The sequence below is a fragment of the Simochromis diagramma genome, unplaced genomic scaffold, assembly GCF_900408965.1.
Source record: "Simochromis diagramma unplaced genomic scaffold, fSimDia1.1 OVJJ01000596.1, whole genome shotgun sequence".
Taxonomy (NCBI): domain Eukaryota; kingdom Metazoa; phylum Chordata; class Actinopteri; order Cichliformes; family Cichlidae; genus Simochromis; species Simochromis diagramma.
In genome coordinates this window covers 10,803,492-10,814,238 of record NW_024387245.1, presented here as the reverse complement: position 1 = coordinate 10,814,238, position 10,747 = coordinate 10,803,492, and the positions used below count along the sequence as shown (strand labels likewise).

The window sequence follows — 10,747 nt, the reverse complement described above, 5'->3', positions numbered from 1 at the left end:
TTGGCGCAGAGTATCATCCACCTTCTCTTTCAGCATTGTGTATTTTTCCTCCGTGACTTTCAGTTTGTGCTCCATGTCTCTTTGCTTTTTCTCCTGTCTTCCTTCTGTTGGAGGAGTTCTTTATTTTTTTTCACAGCTTCATCGAAGTTTGTTTGGAGCAGCCGATTCCTTTGGTCCATATATTGGAGATCCCATTCTGTCTTCTCAACCGTAGCTTTGCTTTCTTTAAGCTGGTTGGACATCTCCTTTAGTTCCGCGCTCTTTTGCTGTTTTCCTTAATTAGGAAGACAATCTGCTCTCGGGCTTGTCCAAACTTGATTCCCCAACCCTCATTAATAATATTTATGTCGGGCTGCGTTTTTGTCTTTCTTCCAGGTTCTTATTTGCGCTTCCATCTCGGTCTACACTTTCTCCTCCAGTTGAAGTTTCTCATCTTCAATCTGTTGAATTTTATCTGGAGATGGTAGTTTTCCTTCCTACTGTCATGTAATGCCCTTTGGACGGCTAAGAGGTCATTTGGCTGGCCACGACAGGAAGGAGACGCGGCGTAATCTTTTTGCCTTGGTTGGTGTCTTGTAGGATACATGTTGAAGGTTGTACACGACAACTCTGAAAAGGTTTCCAAAGTTTCTGTGGTGAAACGCGTGAAGGCTGCAAACACAAATGCTGCGAAGACACGAACTAACAAACTGCTGTTTCTCACCCCTGTTTAAGGAAAAACTTCAAAGGATCGAAGTGTAGTGACATCATAACTCCGTGAGCCAAAGGATCGAAGGATCGAAGTGTAGTGACATCATAACTCCGTGAGCCAATGAGATTGTCATGTGACATTTTGGAATGGGGATATTTTGTTTTAAACCGTTTTCAAATTTAACTTAATATTTGACTGTTTCTTAACTGACCTGTTTAGCTGATTAAGAAATGAATTGAAACGAGCATCACTAACGTTATATAACAGACAACAGAAAAAAAACAGTTTTTTTCTAAGTAATAGAGGTATAATACATTTTTAAATTTTTTTTTTTTTTAATTATCCTACTTTTTATAAGAGGGAACATTATTTAAAGAATATGTATTTAATTGGAAAACTCTCTATTCATCTAAAGGCTATAACAAAAAAGGTGAGCTTCCTGCTCAAAAATGAAATGACCAAAATAAATGGAGCATTTCTCTGCAATTACAAACTCTGTGTAAACAATCTTGGTTTCAAAATAAGGCTAATGCTTGTGAGATGTCATCACAGGTGTAAATATTACTGCAGATGTTACTATGTCAAAGTCTCACAACTGTCTTATGTTTATTTATGTAGGCAAGACCTACTTTTCACTTTTTTGCTTTGCTATATGTTCTTGAGTGTATTAGTTTGCCAGCAGCACGAACATGTACTAGTGTCAATAATAATCGTACGGTGGATTAGAAAACCTGCTCACAACTTGAATAAACACCCAGGATTGTTGCATAATTTTCATTCAAAACCAATATTTGAGTCAAAATGAGAAAGTTGTTTGTGCTGTCTGATGAAGAAGAAGCAAAATAAAGTGCAGTTTTGATGTAGATGATGTTGTATACAAACTAGAAGAGGAAGATAGTAGGATCTCTGTATCATGCTTTGTCACTTTGTACCATGTAATTCTTTCTATTTCCACCAGGGGGTGTTTTCAGAGGTGGTAGGTGGTAAAAGAAGAGGTCAGCAGGAAGATGGCGAAGAGCGACCAAAGACCAAGAAAAAGAGGCAGTCAGGCAAAGATGAAGAGTATTATATCCCTTACAGACCTAAAGACTTTGACTCTGAGAGAGGGTGAGGCATTAAACTGTTGCATCTGTTTCTTTAAAAAAATGTGAATGGCTTTGTGTTTTATGCTGTTTTGTCCTGTTTTATGCGTCGACAGGTTGAGTCTCGGTGGAGAGGGCAGTGCTTTTGAACAGCAGGCCTCTTCAGCTGTCCTTGATCTCATGGGAGATGAAGGCGATTGCCTTAACCAGCAGAAGAAAATGATGAAATGGTACAAATTTCCCTATGTTTGACTCAGAATCCACCAAATGGTCATTTCACACTATAATTTAAAGTCTTTTTTCCCCTTCTTTCCCCTTCTCTACTCCTATGACAATATTAAGCTGTACTGTGAAGATGTTGTATCACTTGACAACATGTCAGTTATGAGGAGTGGAAGAAAAAATACAAGATTGATGATACAGGATCTGGATCGGATGGAGAAACAGGCGGAGGAGGCAGGAAGCCAGCAAGAGGTAGGAAGGCATCAAAATGAATAGCACAAACATGTCTGCCTGTTAAATATAGACCATCAGCCACCATGTTTTAACTCAACTCTAAAGGTAAATACTTCAAGTCCCTCTTCCAGCCTTGCGAGCTATAACCTCCAACCTCTTTGTTGTGTCGTGCCTCTCCCAGGTCGTGGCCGTGGCCGACGAGGTCCAAACGTACAGAGCTCCGGTGACCACAAAGCACGCTCGGAGCTGAAAACAAAGGATCAGATCATGAAGCAGCGCAAGAAAAAGCAGAAGCACCAGTTCCTGCAGGGCGGGGGGATGAGGAAGCTCCGCTCCAAGAACAAAAAGTGGCTCGGAGAAGTTAAAAAGTCAGGTTTTGGAAGGGGTGGCCATAAGAAAGGCAAGCTGAGGAAGAAACTGTGAGGAGGACAGAGGGTTGATGGTGTGGAGGACATCACGAGGAACTGGGTGATAAGCGTCAGAATCATCTGAGAACATCACCAAAGATTTTCCTGGTGCTTTGTGTGACTGTAGATTAAGGAGAAAATGATTTGTGCATCTTTACACTGCAGAAATGCACGTCACTTCTTCCTTGATGGCCTGCTGAACTCTGCGTTTGCCACAGAGTTATGTTTAATTATGATCCACTAACCTGGATTTACTACTTGTAAGCATGTTGGCAGTCTAATAAAAGTGTTTTGGAGTACTGAAATATGTCTTATCAAAATGGTAAAATACAGATATTAAATATTGTGTGCTTAATTTGCAGTTAGTTTCAAAAATCGTCTCGCCCATCTTTTCTTAAAATAAGAGGTGCTCTATAAAAATGACATTAAATTCTGTAAACATGCTCTATTTGCAATTATTCATCATTACTGTTGTCCAAGTGCTCTCATTTCAAAGTTGAAAGCGAGCATCGGAACGGGCAAGAAAGGCGACTTTTAATTGACTGAATGTGTTGTGGTTACTGATATCAGATGGGCTGGGTTGAGAAACTGGCTTAGAATTCCTCTTGCCTTCAGCATGGCCACGCCCCTCTAACTTCTGCAATCAACAAGGCATTTTTGCCCAGGGAAATGTTTATTTCGCTTTTCAGTTTGGACTGTTCTCTGTAAATTGCTGAGAAAATTTGAGAAGATCAGGAGTGTCTGAAAAACGTAAAACAGCCCACCTGTCACCAACAGCAATGCTGCCTTCAAAGTCACTTAAATCACCTTTTTTTTTTCTGGCATGTGATTGGCTGATTAGATATTTGCATTCAGAAGCAGCTGAATAGGTTAGTGGATAGTGGGTCTGTATTGTGTTATTGTATATTGTTTTTTTCAGTTATTGCTCTGGTATAAAGTTTTTTTTTCTTTAAGTAATTTAGTAATTCTAACATCTCCGCTTATGTGAAGTGTAGACCTAATAGTAAACATCATTTACATGTCCAGTTTTCAAATATTTTTAATCTTGTCTGGTAAAGTTTTCTTTTTTTTGTAATTCACTTACATTTAGGGAAGGAAAGTTTGAAGAAAGGAAATTTGACGTGTATGTTCTAAGATAACGGTGACATTGACGACCTTTATTATAACTGTATTGGGCATGTTCACTTAACCAACAAAAATAACAAACCAACAAAATAAGAAAGAGAATTAATGTTTTATAAAAAGAAACAATGACCAAGCCATCAGTTACTTTATATGCCTACAATATCCACATCCCGTTCCCAAAAAGTCAGTGGTCTCCTGTCTGAATGACTACCGTCCTGTTGCACTGACATCCGTCATCATGAAGTGCCTGGAGCGGCTGGTCAAAGGTCACATCTGCTCCTCCCTGACACACTGGACCCTCTTCAGTTTGCCTATCGGACAAACAGAGCCACAGAGGATGCTATCGCCCTGGCAACGCACACCACCCTCACTCACCTGGAGAAAGGGAATACATATGCAAGGATGCTCTTCATCGATTACAGCTCGGAATTTAACACCATCATCCCCTCAAAACTTGCCGCGGAGCTCGTCGACCTTGGGCTGGAAACACCAATCTGCAGATGGATTCTAAACTTCCTCACAAACAGGCCCCAGGTGGTGAAAGTTGGTAAGCACACCTCCTCATCACTCATCCTAAACACAGGTACGCCACAGGGTTGTGTGCTTAGCCCCCTCCTATATTCCCTGACTGTGTTGCTAAACACGAGTCCAACATCATCAAGTTTGCGGATGACACAACCATCATAGGTCTCATCACAGGCAATGATGAGACGGCCTATAGAGAGGAGGTGATGGCACTGTACGAGTGGTGTCTGGAAAATAACCGGACTCTCAACATCAGCAAAACTAGAGAAATGATAGTGGACTACCGGAAACGACCAGTCAGAGAACACCAGCCCATCCACATCAACGGTGTCAAGGTCGAAAGGGTCAGCAGCTTCAAGTTCCTTGGAGTCAACATCACAGAGGACTTCTCTTGAACCCTTCACACAGACACTGCTATCAGGAAAGCTCGCCAGCGGCTTTATTTCCTGAGGAGGCTGAGGAAGTTTGGCATGAACGCCAACATCACCTCAAATTTTTACAGGTGTGCAATTGAGAGCTTGCTGACGAGCTGCATCACAGTTTGGTACAGAAGCTGCTCTGCCAGCAGCCGTAAATCACTACAGAGGGTGGTGAAGGCAGCAGAGCACATCACTGGCACGAGGCTTCCTGCCATTCAGGACATTTATCTTCAGCGATGCCTCCGTAAAGCACACAGCATCATCAAGGACCACAGCCACCCAGCACATCAGCTGGCGTTACAGACGTTACAGGAGTCTGTTTGCTCGGACTACAAGACTACAAAACAGTTTTTACCAACAAGCCATATGACACCTCAACCACAACACTTAAACACACACAACACAGTCCACAGGACGCACTCAGAAGCTACCCTACAGCTTCACAAGTACTCTGTTTAATCTGCACTGGTCACTCCACTTTATTGTTATTGATATTTATATTTAAAAGTGCAATACTGTGATTTTCTGCTGCTCATTCCTGTGCAATATCCCATCTGCCCTCCCGTCATATTTCTTTTCAAGATTTTCTTATTTAATCACTAGTGTACATATATTTATATTTATAGATACATATATATTTAGTCATCTTTTCTCTTTTACCATGTCTCTCTAATATTTTGCTCCTTACTATTTTTCTATTTTTTTTATTATTTTATTTTATTATATTTTATTATATTTTCTTCTACTGTACGATGCTGCTGAGTGACTGCTGCTCGTCAAACACATTTCATTGCAATGTTGACCCTGTGCTAACTTGCATATGACAAATAAAACTGAAAACTGAACTAAAACGGATTTATTTTTATTAATAAAATTGGAAATGTAAGATATTACTAGATAAATTTACAAAAGAAATTTTAACAGTGTGGATTTTAGTATCTGCTTTTTCTCTAATATTTATTGTATATATATTTTTTTACATTAAGTCAATTGATTAAAAAAGGTTTATTTTTTCAATTTCTCTATTGTCCCACAAGGGGAAATTAGTTTAGCAGCAGGATATAAATAAACAGAACAATACTATAAAATAATAATGACAATAATTGAGATAGAAAGTCCTAGGACAGTTATTTGCCATTGAGGAGACAAGATGCAGTGGGGATAAAAGAGACCTGGAGTCTTTTAGTCTTCCTCACAGGTACGCTAAAACGGCAGCCGGAAGGCAACAACTCAAACTCACTGTGAAGTGGATGGTTCAAACAATTAATAATAGAATGAGCCTTTCTAAGCACATTTCTATTGTAAATGGCCAAAAGTCCATCTTGCCAGCGCCCTGAAATTTTGCTAACAGTTTTTACCAGAAGTCCCAACCGATTCTTATTCTTCACCGTCAGGTTACCAAACCAGGCAGCGATACAAAAAGACATCACAGATTCAATAAAACGTCTATAAAACAAAGACAACATCTCAGATGAGACATTAAAAGATCTCATTTTCCTTAAAAAGAACAATCTTTGTTGAACTTTTTTAGTAGTGGCTTCAGCATGAGATTCAAAACACAGTTTATGGTCAAGTACCACACCTAGATATTTATAACTCTCAACGATCCCAATATCGGCAGTTTTAATGATAGTGGGTGATGAGCTATAAAAGGACTTCCTAAAATCAGTAATCATGTCTTTAGTTTTTGACACATTAAGTGAAAGGAAGGACTCATCACACCAATTCACAAAATCATCTACAACCTGTCCATGGCCTGACTCGTCCCCCACTAGAAGACTGACGATCACTGTGTCGTCAGCAAACTTCAGGATATGTCTGTTTGTGAAATTGCTGCGACACTCATTCGTGTACAGAATGGACAGAAGGGGAGAGAGGCAGCAACCCTGGGGTGATCCAGTAGAGGAGAGCACATCAGAAAATACATGATTCACCCTCACGCATTGTGACCTATGAGTCAGAAAGTCTGTCACCCAGCCGACCAGACTAGTGTCAAGCTTGAAATGATTGTAAAGCCTGTCAGCAAGTAAGAAGGGTTGAATTGTATTGAATGAAAGTCAGCAAATAATAATCTTGCATGGGTGTGGGGGGCCTGAAGATGCTTATACAAGAGATGCAGGAGTGTGACAACAGCGTCCTCCACACCTCTCCCTGCTCTATAGGTGAACTGGAAGGGGTCAAGATGGTGTTCAACATGCATTAAAATCTCCTTCTTAATTATCTTCTCAAATGACTTCATCACTAAAGAAGTCAGAGCCACAGGCCTAAAATCATTCAGCACCTTAGGAGAACTGCCCTTAGCAACAGGAACAATGACAGCATGTTTCCAAATCTTAGGTACTGTCTGTAGCTCTAAAGAAAGTGAGAAGATATGGTTGAAAAATCCCACTCAGCTGATCAGCACAAGTTCTCAGTACCTGTCCACAGATGTTGTCAGGTCCAGGGCTCTTGCTTTTAGTGTGTCTAAAAAGATTAGCTACCCCCCTCTCATCAATACAAATTGATGGGGGAGTGACAGTCTTTTCCCTCAGTGTGCTGCTCTGCCTAGAACAGTCAAAGTTCTCAAAACGAAGGTAAAAACTGTTAAGACTGTCTGCCAGATGTTTGTCAGCGGTAAACCCCTCTAAGGTAATATTACTTTTACCTTTCGTCTGTAGCCCTGCCATTGTTTTCAAACCAAGCCAAGCTCTTTTGAGGTTGTTACTGCTGAGCTCTGTCTCAATCTTATTTCTATACCTCATCTTGGCAATCTTTATTGCAGCCCTCACCTCCTTCCTCAATATTCTCATAGTGGGAACGTCTCCCTCGTTAAAAGCAATTTTCCTTTTAAGAATCAGATCCTTAATATCTTTAGAGAGCCACGGTTTGTTATTAGGGAATGTCTTAAATTCTCTGACTGGAATCACAGAGTCTTTGCTACACACCACATCAGTGAGTTCATCCAAATCAGAAGTGCTCTCTTGAAACAAGGACCAATCAGTGCAATCAAAACACCCCTGAAGGGCAACACAACTGTCTTTTGTCCAGACATTAGTCCGCTTCACACAGGCCTTCTCCCTCCTAATCACAGATCTGTAAGCAGGGAGGAGAAGAATAACATTGTGATCCGAAGAACCTAGCGCAGGTCCGGCCACAGACTTATATGCCTCCTTAATTGGTCCATAACACAAATCCAGCGTTTTGTTATGCCTTGTAGGACAAGTGACATATTGAAAGAAATTGTTCAGTAATTTCTTAAGATTACTGTTAGAGGAAAAATGATTCTATGTAACTTTACCTTCTTTTAAATGTACAAGCTGTGTTTAAGATAAGTAGTTTAGAAGTGTCTTTCAGATTTTCCCAGCAAGGACGTATTGTTTCAGATTGTTTTATCTTTCTCCCAGCTCTCTGCTGACGAGACTAGCGCCACATATGGAGTTGTTTATTTTATCTGTTTATTATTTTCTTATCCTGTTCTCACTGTCTCTGTGCTCTGTGCCTATAAAAATGCCAAGCCTCTGTTCATGGTTGTGAGTTGTTCTCAGCAGCTCACCCGTGTACACGTTTGATAAAGAAAGTAACTTTGTCTCATTGTGTCTTTATTTCTCCTGGGTTTTTACAGAGTTTTCCCCCAACATTTCTTGGTCCTTCGAGCCGGATCGAATTCTTACAGAGCTTGATCCCGCACCTCGGCAACTCCAATGCCGGGGACCAAGCTCTGTAAGAATTTCACTCCTCCTCCCCAGATGCGAAACTCTCCCGGCACTCCAGTGTCCACTGTAATGCCAAAAGAATTGGGTGAGGCGATGTCCACTTCACGTCTCTGTCGGCTGCTTGGGTGATGTGTAACACATTGCATGAAGAAGACGTGATCTGATAATTGCACCAGGGCGCACAGACCTCCCCAACCTTCAGGGAGTGACAGATAAGCCTTATTGCCACATAGGAAGTACCAGTCAGCCAAAACTCTGGTTCCTCTACTGCTGGGTGCCGTCCGTGCACATCCTGTCTGGTACTGAGTCTTTGTTTGTAGTGGCATTCGGTAGCTGTAGTCGGGGCGACAGTTGAGGCTCATCAGTGTTGCGTTACTGGCACAAGTTGTGTTGGTTGAACAGGCCATACACTTCCTCTCATTCCTCGGTGGGCAGAAAGTGTATATGTATTTACATAGGTGAGTAGGCAGCTCCCCCACTGCCCGCGATCCGTTGTTCATCACACATACAGGCAGTTGTGATGCGTTCAGTTTGTTCAGTAGAATTACATCAGGCAGTGGGTCTGAGACTTGGGGCCAGGTCAGTAGGTAGGTCTGTCCGGAACAGTGCACATTCGTGAGTGACGATGACCTCCAGGTTGCTTTTGCTGGGATGCTGTAGTTGGCCTTGGACCAAGGAGTACCGTAGCCTGGATGTGTTGCCAGGCCCAACAGGCACCAACTGCGATCTTCAGGTATGCTGTACGGCCACAGGCCAGACGTCTGTGAGGATAGGGGCATATGGGTACATGCATAGCAGTCAGTTTTATTATTCAAGTGAGCTGTAGTGTTCATAAGCTGCCACCAGAAGTTAGTGGCGTAGCCATGGGGAAACTTGGTGTACTTTCCTTTGTCATACAGTGTCTGCCTTTTCTTCAGATAGCGTGACTTGTTGTCCCTCACGGAAGCAAAGATGAGGAGCCCGGCCAGGGTCAGGGCCGCTGCAGTTATTAGGAGCCACCACCTCATGACAACAGGACACACCCTCCTGTCGTGAGTAGACCCCCCGGCCAGAAAGGCTGTTCCCTCCACCGGGCGAGATCACAACAATTGGGTGAGCCTGTGTCTGCTGAGTTTAGATGGCTTCACTTACTCGCCTGCAGTGACTCTGATGGATCCAGGATGGTCGTTCCGCAATTTTGCAAGCGGTGGGCGTGGTGAGGAGAACCTGATGTGGTCCCTCCCACCTGGGTGCGCTCCAGTTTTTCCTTTGGAGCACCTTGATCAGAACCCAGTCACCGGGCTGTGATCTGCAAGACACTTGATAGACATCATTACGTTCTTCGTTATTTACAATCATCTCTTCATTTTCCTACAACTTAGACATACATTTTGCTACTGAAATTGTATCTGCCATTTTCACTGGGTAGATTTGGTCTCAGGTTCCCCTGAGCATTATATTTATGACACGTCATGCACGTTCTGACAAATTGTTTTGCTGAGGTTTCAGTGTATTTACAGTGTAGAAATGAAATTTGACAATGCTGGTCAGTCCCCCCGTTGACAAATGCGTACAGCCATGAGTCACTAATGCCGCCATTTTGTGGAGGAATTTTGGCAACACTGGCTTGCCATAACACATCATTAAGTCGTTTGTCAGAACTGCACCGTGTTTTAGCCATTTTGCCTGCTCGGCTGTGCTTGCTGCTTTTTGTTCATTTTGCAACACATCCAGTGGAATCTGATGTGTGTCTACTGCCATCAATGTGATGTTTGTCTTTTGTGCCGCCTATTTTGCTGCTCTGTCAGCAAAATTGTTGCCTGTAGTAATGAAAGAGTCAGTAGGCGTTGTAAGAGGTTGGCATGCTGAACTGGTTTTCCGGTTGGTGTAATCATTCCTCTGGTTTTCCAGATTTTTTGCAAAATGATGCACAGCAGAGAAAACATACTGGCTGTCTGTATAAATGGTTATTTGTTTATCTTTGTGTATTTCACATGCGCAAATCACAGCTAACAGCTCAGCGCTCTGTGCAGAATATGAAGAAGAAAGTGGTTTTGCTTCTATTATTTTACTATCTGTGGTTACTGCGTAACCTACACAATTTAGGCCTGTGCTGTAAGGTCAAATGCTGTTCTCCTAGCTTCCACACTTGCTGATCATAAGGTGGATCTGGGCCTGGAGTTTGTTTAAATCTCAGAATGTTGTGATACTCGGTCGGTTTCTGGAAAGTGGATGTGGCGGGTGTCACTTAGCATGCACTCAGGTGTAATACCAGAAAAGAATGGCATGACTGCTATCTTAAGTTTTGTCAGAGCGTCTCTACCTAGCAAATTTACTGGACACGACGGGTCATATATGCATTTAATAAAGC

General features: G+C 42.0%; 1 long non-coding RNA gene across 2 annotated transcripts; it reads left to right on the top strand.

Moving 5' to 3' along the window:
• Positions 1 to 1,039: 1,039 nt before the first annotated feature.
• LOC120714376 lies at positions 1,040 to 2,941 on the top strand. Of its 2 annotated transcripts, XR_005691402.1 has the most exons (5): positions 1,040 to 1,121; positions 1,650 to 1,798; positions 1,890 to 2,003; positions 2,116 to 2,247; positions 2,411 to 2,941. It is a non-coding gene; the product is annotated as an uncharacterized LOC120714376 (long non-coding RNA). The 2 variants fall into 2 exon arrangements; XR_005691401.1 differs by lacking the exon at positions 1,040 to 1,121 and having other exon boundaries at positions 1,129 to 1,798.
• The last annotated feature ends 7,806 nt before the right edge of the window (positions 2,942 to 10,747 follow it).